The 26,163-nt window shown below is 42.6% G+C and overlaps 1 protein-coding gene across 3 annotated transcripts in view; it reads left to right on the plus strand.

The window, feature by feature from the left end:
* The window catches only part of LOC117360978 (BTB/POZ domain-containing protein KCTD12-like), a 136,924-nt gene that overhangs the window by 81,347 nt on the left and 29,414 nt on the right, over positions 1–26,163 (plus strand). For all 3 annotated transcript variants that reach the window (XM_033945692.1, XM_033945694.1, XM_033945693.1), the window contains one exon: positions 17,811–17,920. The gene's annotated coding sequence lies outside the window, so the exon portion shown is untranslated. The remainder of the gene's footprint in view (positions 1–17,810; positions 17,921–26,163) is intronic.

Below are 26,163 nucleotides of genomic sequence, written 5' to 3' on the forward strand. Positions count from 1 at the left end.
GGCAGGAGGGAGCCCAAGCCCTCTTGCCCCGGAGACCCCCCAACTCAATCCAGGCAGGAGGGAAGCCAAGCCCTCCTGTCCCGGAGACCCCCCTACCACACACCTCCACTAAGATACAGGCAGGAAGGATCCCAGATCATCCTGCCCTGACGCAGCCTCCCCCCCCCCACATTCGTCCCCTCGAACCCCTGATCAGCTCGTCGAACACCCCCTACCCGGTGACTCGCAAGACCCCGTGACATCACCCCCCACCCCTGATACCCCCCGTTACCTTAAGAATGGCGGGCCTTAGGGTCTGATTGTCCCAGGCAACTCAAGGTCCCCCACAGGAGGGGCCTTAGGTGCCTGGGCCAACTGGAATTGGCCCAGTTGTCTTAGACACATGGGCCCAACCCAGCCCAGGTTTTGATTATATCATTTATCTGTGGAGAGTTATAAATATATATTCAGTGACAGCACTTTACATTTGGAGGTCATTTTATAAACATTTTTCACACATTAAATGCTAATAAATTTTCACATGTAAAGAGCCTTCCATAAAATTAAGGCATGTCTAGAAGTCTGTGTAATGTAAAAAGGTGAATGGGCTTGGGACCCATCCGTCTGTCCAACTTTTTTGTAATGTAACGGGGAGGTCAGGGGTGGGGGGTGGTGTCGCAGGATCAGCGGGGGGTCAGTGGGTCGGGGGGTGTTCGGCGGGCCCATCGGGGGTTCGGGAGTGGTGGTCGTGGGGGGAGGGGCTGCATTGGGGCAGGAGGGCCTGGGATCCCTCCTGCCCATATCTTAGTGGGGGTGGGGGTGGGGGGATCTCCGGGACAGGAGGGCTTGGGCACTCTCCTGCCCAGTTCGAGTCGGGGGGGGGTCACTGGGGCAGGAGGGCTTGGGCTCCCTCCTGCCCGGATCGTTCTCAGGCGGGGGGTCGCTGGGGCAGTAGGGGTTGAGCTCCCTCCTGCCAGATCTTATTGGGGGGGGGGGGTGATGGATCGTGGCAAGAGAGATTGGCTATCTCTCCTGCCGCGATGGAGATCACCCTCCCCAAACTGCCACAAACCGCGGCAGGAGAGATTGGGCATCTCTCCTGCCACGGGTCGCGCCAGTTCGGGTAGAGGGGTGATCACCATTGAGGCAGGGGAGATGAGCCATTTCTCCTGCCGCGATGGTTGCAGTGGGGTGTGGGTAGGTTGCCGGGCCGCTGAGCTGATTGCGGCAGCTGCCATCAGCTCAGCAGCCCATTTTTCGGCACTTATACCTGTTTTGACTTGGTCTAAGTCAAACGTATAAATGTCAACTAGGCAACCTGCCTAAAGTTTTAGTTATACCTTCTGTACGCCTATGTCTAGGTCGGCCCACCTCCCACTGTTTCCCCTCCTCTAAAAATGCCTCTTTTCACTCTATGCGTTTAGAGGCAAGGGAAAGGCGTAAGCTGGTTTTAAATATGTCTAAAACTAGCTTTGGTTATGGGTACTTGGACGATCAGGCTTTTTGATCATCCAAGTACCCATTTAGGCCATTCTTTAGGCGGTTTATTTTTTTATTATGAGCCCCATAATATTTAAAATGGGCACATAGTAAAACAGATGAATAGTTAAAAACAAATAATAAAATAAACATAAAAACAATCTTCAAGAGATACCATAATGTGGGTAGAAAGATCATGGTTAGTTCATCAACTTTGTCAGAAATATCTAAAAATAAGGCATCAACAAATAGCTGCGTCTTTAGTAATTTTCTAAAGCTACTTTTTTCACAGCAGTTTCGTATCTGTCCCACCAAGGAGCTCCATAACTTAACTCCTGCACAGCAGAAAGTCATTTTGCTAGTCTCAACAAGTCTTGGGTTCAATGACATCTTCAGTAGTGCTAAGTTCTCAGAAAGCAAAGATCTTTTGGTATATGGCTGAGTATATTACTTTTGAACAATTTTGGAATTTTACCATATATAAGTTGATGGCAAATCATCACAACTTTATACTGGACTCTGAAGGCGACTGGAAGCCAATGCAATTTTTTCAAATATAGTGAGATATGGTCATGTTTGGACAACCCCATTATGAGACGTGCTGCTGCGTTTTGTATAACCTGCAATGCTCTGCATCTTGCCTTTGTTATCCCAAGGTACAGGACATTACAATAGTCAAGCCTTGACAAAACCATGGCCTGAACAACAGTTCGAAAATCAACCGGTATAACAAATGCATTTGGGCAAAACATGCTGTCACTTGCAGCTTCATTGTCAGGGCAGAATCGATTCTTACACCTAGAATAGTCAAAAAAATCATGCGCCAAAAGAACATCATCGATAACTTTCACCTCTGTAGGCCACTGATAATCTGGCTTTTCTACAAACATTAGTTCAGTTTTGTCTACATTTACACCTCCTTAAAAGGTATACATGTATGCCACCTGGTTAACAACTAAATGAAGCACCACCAACACAGCAAAAAATTCTGCAACTGCAACCTTTTTGAGGGCACCGAGCTCTTAACATCCGGAGAGCTGATAAAATTATTTCTGAATCATTCTTAGGAATGTGAGATTCAATGAAAGGATTTATTACAGGATTAACAGTCCTTCAGAAGGACAAATGAAAAAAATCATATTGAAATCCAGGTAATCCATGCAATTGCTTATGAGAGCAAGGGATTTTTATTTAATTTGCTTTTTTTTCCCATTTGTCTTTACCTTTCTTGGAATTGAGGTTATTGCACCACATCCATCTTTAAGTGCATCAGGGTAGTTTGTACTTAATTATTTTATTTCTTGACCTGTTACCAACTTTTGCTTCATTATTTCATTGACCATTGAGGCTCAGTTCTTCTTCATATTTCAGCGTACAAATATTCTGTTCTGTGCTGTGGTTTTAAGGAAAACAAAATAGTTATCAATAATGTTCCATGAAATCTTCACTTGAATTCCTCTTAATTTAGGCCTTCTCATACTAAGGGACTCTTCTATCAAACTGCGCCAGCAGTTTTTAGCGCAGAGAGCTGCGCTGAATGGCCCGCGCTGTTCCCGACGCCCATAGGAACTCTATGAGCGTCGGGAGCAGCGCGGGCCATTCAGCATAGCTCACTGCACTACAAACTGCTAGCGCAGTTTGATAGAAGAGGCTCTAAGCCAGTGGTCTCAAAGTCCCTCCTTGCGGACCGCAATCCAGTCGGGTTTTCAGGATTTCCCCAATGAATATGCATTGAAAGCAGTGCATGCACATAGATCTCATGCATATTCATTGGGGAAATCCTGAAAATCCAACTGGATTGCGGCCCTCAAGGAGGGACTTTGAGACCCCTGCTCTAAGCCATGGTAGAGATTTCTACCGCAACCCGGAGCACTAAATGCTCAGACGATCCAGGCAAAGGTAGAAACCTCTACTGCGGTTTAGTAAAACGGGAGGGTTAGTCTTCAAACTATTTTATTTTGGGTCCAAAATATTAAGTTGCGCCAGAAAGGTAGTCCTACAATATCAATACAAGCTGTCTGTCATCATAAATCAAGATTTAAAAAACAACAAGAGAAGAAAAAAGAAAGCTAAAAAGAGCCTGTGGTCAGCTGAGATTTTACCCTGTGCTTGCCACAGTCTAAATGTGTGTGAGTCCCAGCAGCAAAATGCAGTCCTTAGGTTGTGATGTTTTTTGGAACTTGCAAAAGATTATATTCCTTTTTTGACTCAAGTCCTCAAAAATGAGAAATACTTATGAAAAACATCAATAGGTCATTGCATAGAATATCTTGACACCCATTGGTCTGCAAGTATTGAAAACATACATCCTATAGATGCACATTTGCCATATATTTTGAACACCCTTGAAGAAATGGAAAGTCTGAACATTATAGCTGAGACCAGATTTAAAACTGACAGACTGCAGATATATTTGAAATCATTTCAATGTGTCCTTATGTGCTCTCTTTGGCTTAAGATTTTGACGGAAATAGATTACCACAACAAAATGTTGCAAGCAAAGAAACATTCATTAGAACGTGAAATGAAAAACATTCAGAACGTAGGGCTCCTTTCACTAAGGTGTGCTAGCGTTTTTAGCGCACATACGAAATTACCACACGCTAAACCGCATGGTACACTTCTAAAATAACGCCAGCTCAATGCTGGCGTTAAGGTCTAGTGTGCGCGGCAATTTAGTGCGTGCTATTCTGCGCGTTAAGGCCATAACACACCTTAGTAAAAGGAGCCCTTAGTATCAAACTTGAAAGGCACGCATTACAGAAAACTGGAGTGCCATTTTGAAAGAAAGTAAACTGGTTGCTGTAAATGTAGATTTTGACATGCAATTTCTACAAATTAGAATTAGGAAAAGAAAAAGAATGGCCAGTGAACCAGACCAATCAGCTATATCAGAGATAAATGAAAGTAATCGTAAAGAATGGTTCAAAAATATCTTATGTTTTGGTTGATGTAACAGTGTAATATGAAATATGTGTTTTACTTCATGAAATATTCAGCTTCTTTTCTGATGAAAAAATAGATAAATAAGCTAAAACCTTTGCTCCAAATACAGCATTGATATATCCTCTTCAACAATAGTTGGAGAAATAAACACTTAAAAGCAAGTCACAGAGCCCTTACTTGAAACAACCCAGTGGAACCGCATGCACTATTGAACAAGTTAAAGTGTTAGAATCTGTCCTCACTGTTTCCAAATGTCTGTGTTGCTTTATACTAGTGTGTTGCTTCAATCCAGAATATGTGGCTCAAGCCGAACAATAATTCATCACTTTGAAAAGAGTAAAAAAGTGTTCTTTGATCAACAATGGGACAGTTTAGGATTGCTTGCCACTGAGGCAGAATTAGAATGATATATCAACTTTGGCACTGTCACAAAAACATTTGCCAACAAAAAAGCTTGCAAAGCATATGTACCTCCACTAGAATTCAACTACAGCCTATCTATAATAATAAAATGCTAAGCGCACATGCGCACTCTTATCCCGTGTTCCCTGAGTCCTGATCTGTTGGGATGTGGCCACAAGAGTGCGCATGCATGCTTACAAGGATCTATAGTCCTTCCCTGCAAATGGTGGAGTGAGCGAGGAAGGGGGAGCGGCGAATGGAGGGTTAAAATCCGCCCCTTCTACCGACCGCACAAGTCGCCCCGTTGCGTCTCTTCCCGGGGCTCAGAGGACGCCTCTGAGGGTGGTTGGGGCCCGGGCTGCTCGGTCCATGCGTCTGGCTGGCTCTCCCATCAAAGCATCCCACGGTGGCTGCTCCTCCCGCTCTGGCCCCGCATCCAAAGCCTCCCCGAAGGCTGGCTCCCATGAAAATGCTTCCCTTCCGTTCAAAGCCGCGTCGGCAGCCCCCCCAAGAGCCGCATCAGCGTTGGAAACCCCTCCGACGTCAAGTGAGAGACAAGGCTTCCGACGCCAGTGCGCCTCCGGAGAGAAGTCGCCGCCGTGGCCCCGAACAGCAACACAACATTTTCATGGGAGCCAGTCTTCGCAGAAGCCCAAGAGGAGACAACACCGAGAAAAGCTACAGCAAGGGAGCCAACCAGACCACGAGTGCGGGGCCGCTGGATGTTTGGCTAATTTGAACAAATAAATTTTAAATAAAAAAATGAATAAATACACACATAAATATACAAATGAGAAGGCTTATAAACATTAGTTGTTTGTTTTCGGGAAGATAATCTGATAGGTGATACCAAATTGTTAGCTATTCATGTCCATGCTTAATTTTGCTTCTATTCTCGCTTTTAATTCCCCTGTCCCCACAGGAAATTACATAGCTCTTCTAACTGAGCCCGTATATGTATACATTTGTACAGTGTAAGGGAAAGTGCATAAGACAGTGCTTGTGCTTAAGTTGCTCGCTTGGCACAAGCAACCTGTAGTTGTAGTGAAATACCAGTCAGGGGCATAACTTGGGACCTAAACATGACTATATTTAGTTTTGTGATTGCTACCACAGATTGGTTCTGAAAGAGCCAACCCTTCTTCAGGTCCTTTCATCTCCATCAACAAGAATAAGAACAACTATGGCTGCCAGCCAGCAAAACAAAGCTGCCAACTGGCATTCACAAGAAAACAGGATGAAGTATTGGCATTTGGTGTTGGCGCAAGCTTGATCTTTCTTTTAGAGAACACCAGGGCCTCGTTGTGGATTAAAAGTTTCTGTGCTTGACACGTTTAATGGCAGTGATAAAGACAATGAAACTTTTGCTGCGAGGCTTTGTTGTTATTCATGTTGATAGCTGCCTAATGTCAAGGGGGAAGTGCCTTGAGATTGCTCTAATGAAATAGCAAGATAGCAGCCTCAAGAAAGCATGCCAGAGCCAGACAGAATGCAGACTGCAGTGGAAATCAAAGAGTGGCCTTCTGCTAGAAAAGATCCACACTTATCTTTAACCCTTTCAGGACCATAAGGATCGTAGGCCAATTTTTGTGGTTTTGACGACATTTTTATGGTAAAAAGGGCTTGCAGATGCCAAAAAATTGATTTTTTTTTGGTGAAATATCATTATTTTTATTTTAAAAAATCACACTTCTGGCTTATGGACAGTGTGGCAAGTGAATCTTCTCGTCAATCTGGCAACGACGCTAATGAATGAATGTCGGAACCAGTTTGTTTACATAAAGGCAGTATCATATGGAATCCGTACATATCAAATTTAGAACTGTAGACTATCCCAATCAAAATTTATAGGATTTTAAAGTTATGGGACAAATATGTCCCTTGGTCCTGAAAGGGTTAAAAGCTGAATAAAGGCAGAGTGGAGTCAGGGAACATGGCGCTAAAATGTTAGCTTTGTGCTACCAGTATTAGAGGTACATTTGCAAAATACTGTAATAATGCATTTGCAAAATATAGTAATAATGCTGAGTAACAGGTGGTTGTGGGTGCTTGCTACCGCCATGTCTATGCTATTCCTCCGTGGGAGGTAGAAGTATTGCAAGCTACTTCCTGTTAGCATGAGCTAACATTTTGTAAATGAACCTTGTACAAACCACTGGATGAATTCAAATGCAAGGAAAAAAGAATTTGATTGAATACATAGAGTAATTCTGGAAACAAATTGTCCACTGGTGACACTAAAATTTAAAGAAAGCAAAATACTAACAAAAAGAGGGGAAAAACCACAAGTTAAAATCCTGAATCCTTGGGTCTTGGATATGAAGGCCATAAAAGTTAAAGATCTGGAGTAAAAGGAGGGCACTTATGGCTTATTATATTTAATATACCACCATTGTGCATGTGGAGCAAAACAGTTTACATTACAATAAAAAGAAAGTAAAAAAGAGCACAGTTAATAATAGTAAAAATGAAATGTAGCAGAAAAAGGTACAGGTGTTCAAGATAAAGCAACATAAACACAAACAAATCTTCAGTCATACTAACTTGCTGGAAAGATATGCTTTAAGCCAGCAAATACTCATACAACCTCTATTGTTTTTATGTATTAGATATGGAAATGCTTACATTGGCTTTTATCAAACCACGGTAGAGCTTTTGACCGTGGGCTGGCAAGGTAAATGCTCCGATGCTCATAGGAATTGAATGAGGGTCAGAGCATTTCGTATCTCATCACTCCATGATAAAAAGCGTTAGCACATTAGTAATCAAATAGAACAATAACATTGCAATGACAGTTTAGAAAGTGAAGTAAGGAATACAAGATAGACAGAATGAACGGACAGAAGTTAATTTATTTTGTATGATTTTGGGGTTATTAATGTAACGTTGCATTAGTATAGGTTGTCTCAACACTGTTCCAAGGGACCCACAGCTAGTCAGATTTTCAGATATCCACAATGAAAAAAAATCAAAACAACCAACAAAAATAAAACAAAACAAAAACATAACAATATGAAAAAATACATGTGCACTAAAAAGAAGAAAAAGAGAATTCTGTGTTTCTGAATTTAAAATACTTTATTCAAGCGTTATATATTCCTTGTTCATACATCGAATGACCTGATGTTTTTCATCAATAGGCAGCTTCAGGGGCTGCATATAATGTGCATTTGTTAGAAGATAATAAATTTAAATACGTGCCTTTGCTGATGTTCATGGGATTGCAGTGGGTGCCCAGGAGCACAAAATCTCGCTTTATACGATGATATCCTCTTCACCCTTGCTCAGCCACTGGAGTCTTTGGTGGCGGTGCTTCAGATATTGGAGCGGTATGGCAAGGTGGCAGGGTTTAAAATGAATGTTGCTAAGTCCGAGTTGCTTAATGTTTCTCTTGCTGCTGGCTCTTTCTCGGGACTTAAAAGGGCCTTTCCGTTTCGTTGGGCTGCTAAGTCGATCTGTTACCTCGGGGTTTGCATCTCTCGGGACCTAGATGACTTGTTTCACTTAAATTATCCCCCCCTTTTACGGACAGTGTTTGCGGATCTTGACCGCTGGGAGGATCTGCAGTTGCCATGGATGGGATGAATTAATGCTTTGCACATGAATGTACTGCCCCGGTTCTTGTATCTGTTTTCCTGTTTGCCTCTCTCTGTCCCCAAGCAGTTCTTGATTAGACTTCAGCGGAGGGCCTTCACCTATATTTGGAATCATAAACCACCCAGGGTGCGGAGGGAGAATATGTACTGGAATAGGCAACATGGGGGTGTGGGTGGTCCCTTACTTTCTTAACTATTTTTATGCAGCTCAATTACAAGTTTTGTTTCATTGGGCATACCCATCCCGGTGCTGGATCTTGCTGGAGCAAGAACTTTTTGCCAGCTTGGGACTCTGGGTTATTCTGGCGCTGGGAGAGGTGCGTGCTCCGAGTGCTGGGTCAGCTGGTTCTTCAGGGGAAGCTGATCCCATCTGAGGAACTGAGTGCTATCTATGACCTCCTGGCGGGGGATATTTTTGCTTATTCCCAGCTCCGGGACCTTTTGCGTAACAACGTTCTTACTGAATGAGAGGGGGCGGATTCTGCATTTCTTCAAGTATTTCATATGGGCTCTGGAGTGGGACTTATTTCTCAATTGTATAAGGCCCTCTCGTATAGTTATCCCCTGGTGAGAACTTATGAGCATAAATGGGAGGCCCTATTGGGCAGGTCTTTGGACTTTCCACAATGGGAGCAAATTTATTGTGCGTTGCTTAGGGTCTCATTGGCCACTCCACTGATTGAACAGGAGTAAAAGATGCTCTTTCGCCTGAGAGGTTGTACCGCTTGTTCACCCATGGCGATGGCCTCTGTTGGAGATCCTGTGGGGGGATGAGGACTTTTCGGCATGTGTGGTGGGACTGTCCTCAGATTGTTCTGTACTGGGGAATGGTTCAACAATTAGTGTTAGATGTTTTGCAGATGGATGTTTCTTACTTAATTATCCTGCTCGGGGGTTGGACTGTGAGCAAGCTCATTTTGTGGTACTGGTCGCTACGGCTGCCAGACTGTGTGTGGCCTCATTTTAGAAACAATTTACTCTTCCTGCACAGTCCAACCTTTTGCTCAAAGTGGACAATATATACCTCATGTCAAAACTGACTGCATTGAGGACTGACACTTGTGGTTCTTTTCCTTGCATTTGACGCCCTTATGGCAGATGGAGAAATATTCCTTAACTGTTTTGGGCCTTTATTATATAGCCTTTTGTCCTACCTTTGGCTTACATGTTCTGTACTAGGATGAAGTGTATCACTTGGTTGGAGGTGGGTAGGAGGTTGTTCTGCTGGGAATTGTTTTGATATTGCTGTTGGCATTCTGCCTGTGTAAGTTGTTTTATATTGCTGAATAAACTATTTGGAAAAAAAAAAAAAAGAAGACATTAAACTTAATAAAATTACAACCATGAATCATAAATACATAAGAAACATAGAATAAAAAAACAATAGCAGCTAATAGGGAAATGTTTTCCCATTATAAACACTCTTACAATGATGCATATCAAATTTTCTTCCCAAATCTAAAAACCTCAATGGTTCAAAATCACAAATTAACATAAGGTTTCTTTTACTAAGGTGCGCTACCGGTTTTAGCGCGTGCTATAATGCCGTGCGTGCTAGACGCTAATGCCTCCATAGAGCTTGCATTAGTATTTTTCATTTAGCGTGTGGTTTGCACGCACTAATCTTTAGCTAAAAATGCTAGTGCACCTTAGTAAAAGGAGTCCATAGTTTTTCTAGAGGCCACACAAAGAAATAGAAATAATAAGATTTACCTTGTTTATGCAAGATATTCTTGCTATCACTCTTTCCATAGCATATGCAGAGAACAAATCAAGGAGTCCTTTTTTTTTTTTTAACATATCTTTATTGAAAGCAGAAAAGGCACACATCAGCAAACACAATTCTCGTGTTCAAGGAGTCCTTTTACTAGGCTACAGAAGAGCTATCGTGCTCTTACTGCAGCTTTTTTAAAATGATTATATCTTTATTAAAATTTTCATATAATTCACAATACATCTCTTGCTTAAGAAAAGCAGAAGAAAATAACATTACATCGTCAAACCCAGATAACTAAATAAACTTCCTTAGACCACAATTAAATCAAAGAAGAAATCCAGAATATAGTGAAGACAAACCAAAATTAGGAAAAATAAAAAGGAATAGGCTTATTAATGAGTACCCGATATACAAATAAATGTTCTTTTAATATTAAATGCTCCCTGTAGACAATTTTTTCATATCAAGAAAAAAAACGTAATTGCTCTGGTACAAAAAATACGTATTTAACTCCAAGGTATTTTACTAAGCATTTACAAGGATAGGCTAATAAGAAAGTTGCACCCAATGTCACTGTTTCAGTTCTCATAGCCAGAAAAAAAGTTTTTGTCATTCTTGTGTCTGTCTAGCAACTTCTGGATAGATCCAAACTTTTTCTCCTAGAAATAACTATTGTGAATTTTGAAAATATACTCATAAGAGGGCATTTGCAACTTGCTAAAAAATGAAAGAAACCAATAAAGTAGCTCTCTCAGTGGCATCTGAAACCGTGGTTTCAAGTAATTCTATGAGATTTCCGACTCCTTTCTCAGGTGTGGCTCTCATTTCTTTCTTCACACTGCAGCTTTAATGGACTTTCTGTGAGATATAATGAGACATCCTGATGCAAAATCATGGCCATTAATTGGGAAAATAAAAACGTGGCCCTTTTCTGGCTGTGGTAAAAATGGTCTTAGCGCATGGGAAAGATCCACGTAAGGGTGCACTAAAGCCAGTTGTTTCAGCAGCTTAATAAAAGGACCCCTAAATTCCAAATAAATTTCAGAAAGGTTACATAATATATTTTTAAAACAATTAACCCCTCTTTTATCAAGCTGCGATAAAAGGGCTTGTGAGGTAAGTGCTCCGACGCTCATAGGAATTCTATGAGCGTCGGAGCATTTACCATGCTGGCCCTCGCTAAAAGCCTCTAGCGCAGCTTAATAAAAGCCGGCCTTATACTAATATGTAAGTCCAGAAAGTAAAATCATATATAAATAGCACCTAAAATATCACAAAAAAACTGTATACCTCTCAAATGAATAAAATTATAAATTAAAAACAACCACACCTTCCTATTATAACACTGTGTTACTCCTCAAACCTTATCCCCCAAAACACTCACAACCATGACAATCAAATTCAAATGCTGCACATACCTTATAGAAACAGGTTCATCACTCGCCCAAAGTATGAAGAATCAAACTAAGGACTGAAGCCACATCTTAAATATGGCCATGTTCCCACCATTGAATGATTGAAATTTATCCCCAAATTCTAAATTTGGATGTGCACCCAATTTGTGTACACAATTGTCAACAATTTGAATTAAGGCACTATTCTATAAAGATGTGTACAACTGAAAAGGGGTGTGGCCATGCGAGGGGCATTCATTACAGATATGCAATATTAGAGTATATGTGAGATCTGTACCTAATTTAACGCTCCTCCCTCCTTTTTACAAAGCCACATGGCAAAGGCCCCAAAGCCCTTTCAATCCCTAAAGGCTTTAGGGCAGCTACCGCAGTGGTTCTCGCTAAACAGCTTCATAAAAGAGGCCCTTAAGCATAAGAATTTGCCCAAAGTTGGACATGGATCCCGGAGCTAAATGCTGTTCTATAAAGGACACCCAACTTATAGCACCATTTATAGACTAGCGCTCAGCGCTCTTTTTTTCTTGCTGCACAAATTTGGACACCATTTACTGAATCTAGTCCTGAAAAAAAAAAAAATTATATATATATATACACACACACACATACAGTATGTTATAAAATTATTATTTATTTTAAGGTGCTTTATTACTTGCTAATAGAATGTATATGGTAGTCATGGGAATCCACTTATTTAAATCTATTTTATTCATTTTCACATCAAAGATCAAAAAAGAACACTTTGATACAGGCAACTAAATACATTCAGGAAATGGGATCCACTTAAAAGTTCCTTAAAAGCCTTTTTATATGGGGATGCGTTCGAAAACTAAACCTGGAGGCTAAGTCCTGCCAATCTTTACTTTTCCCACTCATGCACTCCTATCTATTTCAAATATGATTTGCTGCACTTGTTTTTCCCCATCCTATTGTTGTAACCCTTATTGTTCCTTTTCTTTTTAAATAAATTGTAGCTCTACCCTCTTCTCCTGTGTCAGGTTCATCTATGTCTGTACTTGTTTTAGTATTTTAAACAATTTTGTTTCCTCTTTTTTAATATGTACACCGCTTAGAAATTTCTTATAAGCATTTGTATCAAATTTTAAATAAACTGTAAACTGTATATCCATGACCAGTTATGGAACATAAAAACAGCCATACTGGGTCAGACCAATGGTCCATCTAGCCTAGTATCCTGTTTCCAACAGTGGCTAATCCAGGTCACAGTACCTGACAGAAACCCAAAGAGTAGCAACATTCCACGCTACCAATCCAGGCCAAACAGTGGCTTGAGAGAAGACTATGGATTTTCTCCTCCAGGAACTTGTCCAAACCTTTCTTAAACCCAGCTACGCTAACTGCAGCATCCACCTTCTCTGTCAATGACCTAGTTGGGCTCTCCACAGGTGCATTATTATTCTGCAATTTTGAGAGATCACACCATTTTTATTAGGCATAGATTTTAGGCACAACAAGATTAGCACTAATCTAAGAAATCATATAGTTCTGCTTACTGGTACATTCCAGAACATTGCGAATGACACAGTTGGCATCACCCGGTCCTTTGACCACAGTTGTGTCAGCTTTTTTTCATGTACTCAGCAAGAGACATGGGAATTGCAGAAAGGGTGTGGTATGGATATGCTTTGGATTTGTTGTGGAGTTTTTGTAGGAAGTATTGTTTGTTGCAAGGGCTCAGCACTTGGGCCTTCCTAATTTATGCATTGTGAGAAGTCTCCCTTGAGTTTTAAGTTATTGTAATAACCTACTGTGAGGTGCATGTGAAAGTCAGAAGCCTTACTTATCCCTCTGCTTGATTGCAAATTCAAAGAGATAAACTCAATGAGCCTGTGTTTCGATCATAGGAGGGGAGAGAGAAAAAGAGAAAGAAAATACCAACCTGGAACCTGACTGTAGGAGAAATGATATTTCCCTCTACCCAATCCCCACAGGTGGTCAATATCTCTTTTTATTCCCTCCCAGCTAACCACCATCTCTCCTTCCATGCTCTACTCCAACAGATAGCTAGTATCTCCCATTCCCCTTTTTACCTCTCCTACCTCCCAGTGGCCAGCTTCCCCTTCTCCTCTAAGTCCTTATTCCTAGGATTACCATATTTGTGAAGTCAAAAAAGAGGACACATGAACTCGTCCCTGCCCCATCCCCGACCTTTCCACTGTCCCACACCTGGCCTTGCATCTGCTCCACCTCCACCTTTCACCAGTCTCACACCTTCCCTGCCCCACCCCAACTTTCACCCATTTTCCTAGTCCCTCTTCCTTTCTGTACACTTTCTCTCTTTCCCTCCCAACAACCCTCCCCCCTGTGGGTGCTTAAGAACATAAGAATAGCCCTACTGGGTCAGACAATGGCCCATCAAGCCCAGTAGCCTGTTCTCATGGTGGTCAATCCAGGTCACTAGCACCTGGCCAAAACCCAAGGAGTAGCAATATTTCATGCTTCCGAAACAGGGCAAGCAGTGGGTTCCCCCATGTCTTTCTCAATAACAGACTATGAACTTTTCCTCCAGGAAATTGTCCAAACCTTTCTTAAAACCAGCTACACTATCTGCTCTTACCGCAACTTCTTGCAATATGTTCCAGAGCTTAACTATTCTCTGAATGAAAAAATGTGCATCCCACTGTAAGCCATTTTAAGCTGTGGTAAGTTTGCAGTAGCAGTTACTGCAGCTTAATAGAAGGATACCTTAGTTAATTATTTCAATTTAATTACCACTTTCCTGAAGAAGTTCACCCAAGGCAGAATACAGCAGGATCATCTTGACATAGACAATGACAGCAGAAAAATATAGAATTAATAGTAAATATTGTGACTTAGGATATGATGCTTCTTAAAAGACTAAAGAACCATAAGCAAGCAGTTAAATTGCAAAATATTGTGATTCTATATATATATTTTTTGTATATTTTAGATATGCCCCCTCCAGCCTGTTGTTATTTAAACACAGCTTAACGATTTCTCTCCGGCATATATATCATCATTGAATCTGCTTTTCTTTAATTATTTTGTTAGCTAAAGTGCTTCTTGTTCTTCATGTGCAAAATAAAGTCTTAAAAACTTCTCAATAATTTTAACAACTATAATTTAGATGCTAAGAAAACCATTCAGGAGTTGGTATTTTTTGTTTGTTTTACTTAGCTTAATCGCCACTGCACTGTTGGCTTATAACTTCCATTGTATTTAATCATCTGCGCCGGGAAGGGACTGGTCAACATGTTTCGCTCATAGCTTTGTCAAGAACAGCCCCCTTTTCATTGCTAGCATGCACCATCCCGACTAGCAATGAAGAGGGGGCTGTTCTTGACAAAGCTATGAGCGAAACATGTTGACCAGTCCCTTCCCGGCACAGATGATTAAATACAATGGAAGTTATAAGCCGACATTGCAGTAGCGATTAAGCTATGTAAAACAAAAAAACTACTGAATGGATTTCTTAGCATAAGAACATAAGAATCGCCGCTGATGGGTCAGACCAGTGGACCATCATGCCCAGTAGACCGCTCACACAGCGGCCCTCTGGTCAAAGACCAACGCCTTAACTGAGACTAGCCCTACCTGCATACGTTCTGGTTCAGCAGGAACTTGTCTTTGTCTTGAATCCCTGGAGGGTGTTTTCCCCTATGACAGACTCCGGAAGAGCGTTCCAGTTTTCTATCACTCTTTGGGTGAAGAAGAACTTCCTTATGTTCGTACGAAATCTATCCCCTTTCAACTTTAGAGAGTGCCCTCTCTTTCTCCCTACCTTGGAGAGGGTGAACAACCTGCCCTTATCTACTAAGTCTATTCCCTTCAGTACCTTGAATGTTTCGATCATGTCCCCTCTCAATCTCCTCTGTTCGAGGGAGAAGAGGCCTAGTTTCTCTAATCTTTTGCTGTACGGCAGCTTCTCCAATCCATTAACCATCTTAGTCACTCTTCTCTGGACCCTTTCGAGTAGTATCGTGTCCTTCTTCATGTACAGCGACCAGTGCTGGACGCAGTACTCAAGATGAGGATGCACCATGGCCTGGTACAGCAGCAAGATAACCTTCTCCGATCTGTTCGTGATCCCCTTCTTTATCATTCCTAGCATTCTCTTTGCCCTTTTTGCCGCCACCGCACATTGCGTGGACGGCTTCATTGACTTGTCGATCAGAACTTCCAAGTCCCTTTCCTGGGAAGTCTTTCCAAGTACTGCCCCGGACATCCTGTATTCATGCTTGAGATTTTTGTTACCGACATGCATCACTTTACACTTATCCACGCTGAACCTCATCTGCCATGTCGATGCCCATTCCTCGAGCCTGATTATGTCACATTGCAAATCTTCGCAATCCCCCTGCATCTTCACTATGAATATCTTTGTATCGTCCGCAAATTTAATCACCTCATTCGTCGTACCTATGTCCAGATCGTTTATAAAGATGTTAAAGAGCACGGGTCCAAGCACTGAGGCCTGCAGCACCCCACTGGTGATGCTCTTCCAGTCCGAGTATTGTCCATTTACCCCCACTCTCTGTTTCCTATGCTTCAGCCAGTTTTTAATCCATGTGAGTATTTCACCCTCGATTCCATGGCTCGCAATTTTCCGAAGTAGTCGTTCATGCAGAACCTTGTCGAATGCCTTCTGAAAGTCTAGATATACAATGCCGACCGGGTCACTCTTGTCTATCTGCCTATTTAATCCCTCGCAGCAAGTTCGTCAAACAAGATCTGCCTTTGCTGAAACCATGCTGGCTGGTCCTCATCAGACCGTGTCCGTCAAGGTGATCAGTGATGCGGTCCTTTATCAGCGCCTCTACCATCTATCCTGGTTCTGAGGTCAGACTCACCGGTCTGTAGTTTCACGGGTCTCCCCTCGAACCTTTTTTGAAGATCAGCGTAACATTTGTCACCTTCCAGTCCTCTGGAATCTTTCCCGATTTGATCAACAGATTGGCTATTAGTTGAAGCAGTTCAGCTATGGTCCCTTTCAGTTCCTCGATGACCCTCGGATGGATGCCATCCAGTCCTGGGGATTTATCGCTCTTAAGCCTATCAATCTGCCTGCATACCTCTTCTAGACTGACCGTTAACCCTGTCAGTTTCCCGTTTTCAATTCCAGCATATAGCCTGATGGGTTCCAGTATGCTGTGTATATCCTCTTCGGTAAATACAGACGCAAAAAATGTGTTCAATCTGTCAGCGATTGCTTTATCCTCCTTTAGTGCTCCCTTTATTCCTTGGTCATCCAACGGTTCCACCACTTTCTTCGCAGGTCGTTTCCCTTTAATATACTGAAAGAACGGCTTGAAGTTTTTCACCTCATTGGCTATTTTTTTCCTCGTAGTCTCTTTTGGCCCCTTTTACTGCCTTATGGCACCTGCGTTGATGTTGCTTATACTTATTCTAGTTTTCATCTGTTTTTGATCTTTTCAATTCCTTAAACAAGATTTTTTTTGTCTATGAGCGCTTTCTTTACCTCTGATCGCTTCCTTTACCTCTACAATGAGCCATCTAAATTATAGCTGTTAAAATTATTTGAGAAGTCTTTAAGACTTTATTTTGCACATGAAGCACTTTATCTAAAAAATAATTAAAGAAAAGCAGATTCAATGATGATATATATGCCAGAGAGAAATCGTTCAGCCATATTTAAATAACAACGATCTGGAAGGGGCATATCTAAAATATACAAAAATATATATATAGAATCGCAATATTTTGCAATTTTACTGCTTGGTTATGTTTCTTTGAACTTCACTTTTTCCATAGCAGTGGTTAAAAAATGTTGTGGCTTTTATGGTGATGCTTTTTAAAAGACAGCATAGGATATATGTGGAGAAGAAACATAAACATGTAGATAGATATGATAGAGTACTAGGAGTTAGATCGAAAATAGGGGGACTAACTTAAAGAAAGTTGTAATTATTTTACAATTACCGTTAACGCATATTAGACTCAAGAATAACAAATTTTGCTTGGCAGCAAATAACTCCTGAAACAAATGTGCCTTCAAGCCCTTGCAGAAGGCAGCAATAGCAGTCAGAGCACGAAGCCCATTAGTAATGTGCATTCCATAAGGATGGTGCATACAGTGAAAATGCTTGAGAACTTGTACTCTGTTTCCTACCCATAACTAAAGAAAGGATTACAAGAATGTTTTGGGAGCATTGCTGCATGAGCCTATCAGAGATATTAGCATGAACTAATAAAGATATACTGTATATGCAGAAGATAAATTATTAGTGACCTTGGACATTGAAAGTAACCCCTTAAATCAAATTCTTGCTTCCATAGGGAGCCGGTGAAGCGGAGTAAACAGTGAAGTTTTGTGCGAATATCCAGGTTGCCTTAACAGAAATCTAGCTGCTGTACTTTCTACCATTTGCATTAGTTTCAAAGCAGAGGTAGGTAAACCATGATACTGCATTAATTAAGGCAAGATTGCACGAAAGGCTGGCACACTGTAAATCAGTGTCCCACAAATTTTCTCGAGCCGCAATACACTAAACATAATGGCCATGGCTCGAAGTATCCGGAAGTGTGCGAACATTGTTGTGATGTCATGTCGATGTCTGCACATGTGCAAAGGCCCTCCTGGTGAGCCCTGAGCTGCCAGTGGGGGATGCCAGCAGGGAAGAGGGCTGGAAAGAAGGAGGGATGCTGGCACCAACTGATTGCCTACAGGGCGTGCATCTCGCAGTGAAAGGCAGGTCCTATAGGCAGTCAGCCTCTCCTCCTCATCCTGAAATCTCAGGAGGAACAGTAGTGTGCCGCAGCACACAGTTTGCAATACGCTGCTGTAAATTATCAGGTGACTATACCCACAGACTCCTACAAATATGGGCCTATAGAGAAAACTGGGCATCAAGAATGACTCCTAAACATCTGACCTCTGTCTTTACAAATAAACACTACTGTTAGTGTCATAAAAGTAGGGTCACAGGCTACAACCCTCGAGGAGTCACGCGGGATTATAGGCCTGATTCCATTGTATCAAAGAACTGTCCCAATTAAGGAGCAACCTGTTTATTTATATATTTTTGCAAGAGTTAAACAGTTTATAAGGAGAGATTGCATACCATTGCTTGACCAAGTACACCATCCATGGTGGAAAACTGGTCCAAGCAGTAAGAGTGCTCTTAGTGAGTAGGTGCAGAAGGAGGAGGAGGGGAATGGAGGAAGGATGAAAGAGGGAGTTAAAATAAATGGTGGACTATAGTGATATATATGTTAATTATGGGTAAGATTTAAGGAGTTAATAGGAATGAAGGGTATGAAGGGACAGTGGGAACATGAAAAGTTATAATAGGAGCACTGGGATTGGTCAGGATTTGGGAGGAGGTAGAGTTTCATCGAGTAGTTAGGGAGCAGGTTTTGGATGGGAAGAGGGATTTTTTTTATGATGAAGGGTAGGGAGTGGTTAAAAGTTGGTGTGGTGGAAGCATTAGTTTTATTTATACTGTACTGTACATGTATTTATAACAGTTTATATATAGCACAATGCTAAATCCTAGGCAGTTTACAAATGTTAAAATTAACATAAAATTCTAAAAAATAAAACAACTAAAATACAAACACTAATCAAATGCCTAACAGAACAAATAAGCCGTAAGCTGTTTTCTAAGATGTACATAAACCTGTGGATGGGCATAATCGAAAGAAATGTCTAAGTCTGTTTTGGGCCTAAGTCGCTAGTTGCCCAAAGTCGGCAGTGCCTAAAGTCCAGAATATTTTTTTTTTTTTTCAAGAATCGTCTAACTGTATGTCCGGCCTATGATCGCCCAGACCGCTAAGTCGTCTATCTTTATACCCCATTCTCGTCCAAAAATTTGTCCATGTCAGAAACAGCTAGAACAAGACCTTTTAGATGTGGGAGGGGCCAGCAAAGTGATAGACTGGACACCCAGACATGGCACACGGTAGTGGGGCACCTTACAGGGCACTGCTGCGAACTTTACAAAAAGAGTGCCATATACACATCTCACCACAACTCCCTTAGAAGTCATGGTGAGCCCCCCGAAACCTACTAGACCCACCTGTCTACAACCCCAATAGCCCCAGACTACTTAAGCCACTTCTGTGCTACTCTACTAGGCTTTGCTATGCCAGGTGCTGATGTTCTGGAGGCAGGTATGTATGTTTTTATTCCAATTTTTATGGTGTTGTGAGGGGTCAGTGATCACTGGGGCAGTGTGTGGAAGTCTGCACTTTGTGTCTGCAGTGCTTATCTGGTCACTTTGGATACCTTTTTGCCACTTAGACCTGGTTTTACATGGCCTAAGTCACAACGTTCAATTTCCATCCAGGCATCCTCATTAAACTTTCGGTTATACTTGCAATTACATTACATTGTGCTTGTTAACCACGTAACCACAAGTTCAACGGGGTTTACAAAAGACTATTAACAGTAAACATAATACAGAAAATAGAATAAGTTAGTTAATCAGATACTTGAAGAAAAGATAGGTCTTTAGCTGTGTTCTGAAATGTTTATAGGAATAGGCTGTGAGCAATAATGCTTGAAATTTTTTGTCATGGGAGGCTGCTTGGAATGCTAGAATGTGATTAAGACATTTCTTGCTTCTGCAGCCCTGAACAGAAGGAAAATTAAACAAGGAATTAGCTTTTCTGCTATAGAGTGGCACCTCGGTTTGCGAGTAACCCGGTTTGCGAGTGTTTTGCAAGACGAGCAAAACACTCAGCAAACTTTTGACTTGCAAACCGAGCACTGCCCCGATCAATGAGCACTTACAGGGGATTCCTCTTCCGTCTTCCGGCCAGCCTTCTACATCGGGTGCCTTCCGCAGGTTGGAGGACCTCTGTCTGGGCCTGTGCGGCCGGGTGCTGTCCCTTCTGTGCGTTGCGTGTGACGCACACAACGTCAATCATTGGCGTTGTGCGTGTTTTGCGCGGCATGCGGGTGGGGCGGTGCTCGGCTGCATGGGCTCGGGTGGGGGCTCTCCAGCATGTGAGGGGCATCTGACATGGAGGGCTGGCCGGCGGATGGAAGAGGCATCGCTCTGAAGGCACTGCGAGGTTCTCCGGCGGCTGACATCCCCCCCCTCCCGAAGCGGCACTGTGGGGTTCTCCGGCGGCTGGCATCCCCCCGAAGCGGTACTGTCATGTTCTTCTTCCGATGACGGACGAAGGAGGCAGACGGAGGAGACGGCGCTGAAGCACCCGGCCCCGACAGGTACAGACCCCGGGTTCTGAAACGAATCGTCGGTATTGCCACTATTGTCTATGGGGAACTTTGTTTTGATAAACGAACATTTTGGATTACGAGCATGCTCCTGGAACGGATTATGCTCGTAATCCAAGGTACCACTGTATTTATATGAAGCTAAAGAAAATCTATTGACCAGATAAGGAGGGGCTATTCCATATAGGACCTTATAACAGAAACAACCCAGCTTAAATAGTACTCGAGCCTCCATGGGCAGCCAGTACGACTAAGTTTAGATCAGCCCACGTCCCGCCCAAATCCCGCCCTCACCACTCCTCCTAAAATGCCCCTTTTAGCTCTGGTCGTACAGCAGCACTGAAAAGGCCTAAGTCAGTTTTAGGTATGTCTAAAACCCGTTTCAATTATCAACACTTGGATGACTTGTTTTTTAGATCGTCCAAGTGCCGACTTAGGCTGATTTTTGGACATCTTTCTTTTTTGATTATGAGCCCCATAGCCACTGAAATACCGAAACTAGTCAAAAGTCTGATAGAAAAAAATAAGCTTCAAGTTGTTTTCTAAAATGTATGTTTATGTATGTAACTCTGTGAACAGTTTAGTTATAAACGGTATAGAAATTTAAAAAATAAAATAAATAATAAAGTCCAAATGTGGCTAGGACAGAAACACTTGCACACACAAGTCCTCTGGAAATGTGTTCCATAATATTGCACCCTCCAGATTAAAAAATCAGTTTAAAAGAAGGAACATTTACGCGTATGACCATTTTATCTGCAGATCATAATTGATGAGGTGGACTATAGACTCAGAGAAGAGAAGCTAAAAAAGGGGGCACTTTCCCATGAACTGTTTTATAGATCACTGTCAAAATCTTAAATTGCATCTTCTATTTAACTAGCAGCCAGTGGAGATTTTTCAATACTGGCGAGATGTACTCAGACTTAGAAATTCCTGCTATAATACGGGCTGCCATATTCTCAACCATCTGTAGAGGGTTCAACAAATAAGATGGCACCCTCAAGAATAAGGAATTGCAATAATAAAAAAAATGGTGAAATTAGAATTTGTATAATAGTTCTAAAATTTTCATTAGATAATAAATCCTTCAGTATTCATATATGTAGTTTAAAGAAAATCTTCTTCACCAAAGACTTAATATGGGACCTAAAAGATAAGGAAGAATCAACAAGGACCCCTAAGTACTTAATCTCTCACTGAATCTGGATCATTTTGGGCTCCTTTTACTAAGGTGTGCTAGCAGTTTTAGCGCGCACTAGACACTAACACCTCCATAGAGCTTGCGTTAGTATTTTCCGTGTAGCGCGGGGTTAGCGTGTACTAAAAACGCTAGCGCACCTTAGAAAAAGGAGCCCTTTGTCTCATTAGGATGTGTCAACTTTAAGGGGTAGATTTATTTTTCAAACTTTACAAACTACTAGTGACCAAAATTATAGAATTTTACATGTTGAATCTAGATAATCACACTTGGTTTACGAACATAATTCGTTCCAGAAGTATGCTCGTAAACCAAATTGCTCGTATATCAAAGCGAGTTTCCCCATAGGAAGTAAGGGAAACTCGCTTTGATTCATTCCACCTCCTCCTCCCCCCTCTGAGGCTACCGGCGCTGCTCCATCCCCTCCCCCTTGAGGCCACCGACGCTGCTCCATACCCCTCCCTGCGATCTGGCATCCCCCCTGCGAACCGGCATCCCCCCCCCCGCTCGCGTCGCCCCCTCCTCCCCGCGATCCTACACCCCCCCCTGAGCACCGCAATGACATTGCTTACCCTGATTGGGCACTGTCACCAGCACCAGCACCAATGCACAGGAGGTGCCAGTGTTCAAAGATCCTCCCTCTTCTGGCCTGGGCTGGGCTAGGCGGTACGACAGAGATCCTCCCTCTTCCCTGTGCTGGGCTGGACTGGGCTTTGAGCATTTGCGCATGCTCAAAGCCTTCTGGTCTCGCTCTCTCTGAGATTCTGAATCAGGATGGTCTGATTCAGGATGGAATCCACCTCCATCTGCTTGTACTACCTCAGCTGCAGCTGCTCCCTGATCAGAGAGCACTGCTTCCACAGTCTCCAACACTGGTCTTACTGCCTCAGGGGAGAGTATCTCCCCCTTCTCCGGGGTTTCCTCTACCCCTGGAGAACTAGTAGACCGAGGTCGCGGGGGTGGGGCTCTCACGTTGGGGCTTAGGGTGGTTTCAAGCCCTGGAGAGACAACCCCCAGCCTCGCTCTGTCCGGGTGCTCCCATCGAGCTGCTCTCCAACATGGACATCGCTGCTTACTGCATCCGCTGCAACAGATCATCAAGTCTGCCGAGGGAGGGCATATCGGAGCGCCGCGAGGCAACAGCCGCACTCATACCCCTTTTCTTCGGCATTCTAACGAGGAAAATCGGGCCGCGAAGCCACCAAATCTTATGGGAAAGGTAAGATGTCTGGAGTGATCTGGAGCGTCGCTCTCAGAACGCCTGTGCTGTGGCCATCTTGGAAGTCAGGGTTCTCCTAACACCTACATGTTCAATCTATAGCTATCTTCAGAAAATGCTTAAAGTGAGTCTTATCTACATCAAATCACAGTTGAAATATCTAATATGTAGAAATCAAAAGAAATCAAAACTTAAAGAATCCAAGTGAAATCTTTTTTATTGGACTAGCTAGAGCATGTCCCGTAAACTTTATTGAGCCTCAACCCAAGCCCTGTTGGGTTCAGAGCAGGAAAAAGGACCAGTATCTGCCACAGCACAGCCCTGACGCAGCCTGAGGGTGAAACGTGGCCATGTCATGACCCCTATTGGGTCTAGGTTCCAGTGCCTGTTTGTTTATTTTCACACATTTGATATAAAGTATTTTATATTTTAACTCCTGGTTCCAAGGACTGGCTCCACTTGGTGTGTTTTGTGGCCATTATTTAATTAAAAAAAAAATGTGACAGTCTTTGGTATCTAGTTTGACATCAACTAGCTACATGGTGGGGCAGATAAAACATGATATAGTACAGTGGTCTCAAACTCAAACCCTTTGCAGGGCCACATTTTGGATTTGTAGGTATTTGGAGGGTCTCAGAAAAAAATAGTTAATGCCATATTAAAGAAATGACAATTTTACATGAGGTAAAACTCTTTATAGTTTATAAATCATTCCTTTTGGCTAAGTCTTAATAATAATATTATCTTCTATATATATAAAATCGGATGTATGTATGTATGTGCCGCGATCACGCAAAAACGGCTTGACCGATTTGAACGAAACCTGGTATGCAGATCCCTCACTACCCGGGATGATATGTTCTGGGGGTCTCGCGGCCCACCTGCACACGTGGGCGGAGCTACAAACAGATAATCGGATTTCACCCATTCACGTCAATGGAAAAAATGTAAAGAGCTGCCAACGCAAAAACGGCTTGCCCGATTTGAACGAAACTTGGTATGCCGATCCCTCACTACCTGGGGTGATATGTTCTGGGGGTATCGCGGCCAACCTGCACACCTGGGCGGAGCTACAAACAGAAAATCAGATTTCACCCATTCATGTCAATGGAAAAAATGTAAAAACTGCCTCCGCAAAACCGGCTTGCCCGATTTGAACGAAACTTGGTATGCGGATCCCTCACTACCCGGGATGATATGTTCTGGGGGTCTCGCGGCCCAACTGCACACGTGGGCGGAGCTACAAACATAACTTCAGATTTCACCCATTCAAGTCAATGGGAAAAATGTAAAAAGCTGTGGGACCGATTTGAACTAAACTTGGCATGCTGATCCCTCACTACCTGGGGTGATATGTTCTGGGGATCTCGCGGCCCACCTGCACACATGGGCGGAGCTACAAACAGAAAATCAGATTTCACCCATTCATGTCAATGGAAAAAATGTAAAAAACTGCCATTCTCACAGTAATTCCAACTACCTGGGGTGATATGTTCTGGGGGTCTCGCGGCCCACCTGCACACGTGGGCGGAGCTACAAACAGAACATCAGATTTCACCCATTCATGTCAATGGAAAAAATGTAAAAAGCTGCCAACGCAAAAACGGCTTGACCGATTTGAACGAAACTTGGTATGCTGATCCCTCACTACCTGGGGTGATATGTTCTGGGGGTCTCGCATCCCACCTGCACACGTGGGCGGAACTACTAACTGAAAATCAGATTTCACCCATTCATGTCAATGACAAAACTGTAAAAAGCTGCCAACGCATAAACGGCTTGCCCGATTTGACCGAAACTTGGTATGCAGATCCCTCACTACCTGGGATGATATGTTCTGGGAGTATCGCGGCCCACATGCACACGTGGGCGGAGCTACAAACAGAAAATCAGATTTCACCCATTCATGTCAATGGAAAAAAAGTAAAAAGCTGCCATTCTCACAGTGCTTCAAAAACGGCTTGACCGATTTGAACGAAACTTGGTATGCAGATCCTTCACTACCTGGGGTGATATGTTCTGGGGGTCTCTTCACCCAAGAATTTATATGTTCTTGCTCTTGGAGGTGAAACTAAAAATGTTGTTTATAATCAAGTTTTGTGTTTGTTGTATTGTATTCATTTTGTCAAATATTTCGCATTATAATTTGATTATTGTACTTTTTATAAAGCTGTAAAAATATAATTTCATTCACCACTATAAAGTATCTTTATTTGAATCCATTTACTGTGTTATTGCTATAATTAAATACCCGTGCAACGCCGGGTCATCAGCTAGTAATTTATAGCTAAAGAGACATATGATCAAGAAACTGTTTTATTTTACTTTTGTGATTATGATAAACATACCGAGGGCCTCAAAATAGTACCTGGTGGGACGCAGGTTTGAGACCACTGATGTAGTGTGTATTCTATGATTATCTGATTAACATTGCTGCTATCATACAGTAAAGCTGTGGCCATTTTTTTTGCCAAGACCTCCTGAATTCTATTGTTTTAATGTGGTGAGGTGTATATTTATTCAATTTTCTATGAGCTGTTCTCCCAGGGGAGCTCAGAATGGTTTACATGAATTTATCCAGGTATTCAAGCATTTATCCCTGTGTGTCCCAGTGGGCTCACAATCTATCTAATGTATGTGGGGCAATGGGGGGAGTAAATGACTTGGCCAGTGAGGCATCAAGGATCGCTTGGTCCCCGCAGCCCCTGCCTGCCTGATCGATCTTAGCCAACTCCCTCCCTTCACCTCACCTTAGTTTGCAGGCTTTCTTTTTCGGCAACCCGCATGCTATCAAAGAGCCGCGCACAAGCGGCTGCTCAGTGTTCAATCTTCTGCTCTGATGCAACCGGAAATAGGAAGTTGCAGAAGAGCAGAGGATTGAACACTGAGCAGCTGCGTGTGTGCGGCTCTTTGAAAGCGTGCAGGTCGCCGAAAAAGAAAGCCTGCAAACTAAGGTGAGGTGAAGGAAGGGAGCTGGCTACGATCGATCAGGCAGGTGGTGGGGGCTGCGGGGCCCGCGCGTGTT

This window comes from Geotrypetes seraphini, chromosome 5 (assembly GCF_902459505.1).
Source record: "Geotrypetes seraphini chromosome 5, aGeoSer1.1, whole genome shotgun sequence".
In the NCBI taxonomy this organism is placed as follows: Eukaryota; Metazoa; Chordata; class Amphibia; order Gymnophiona; family Dermophiidae; genus Geotrypetes; species Geotrypetes seraphini.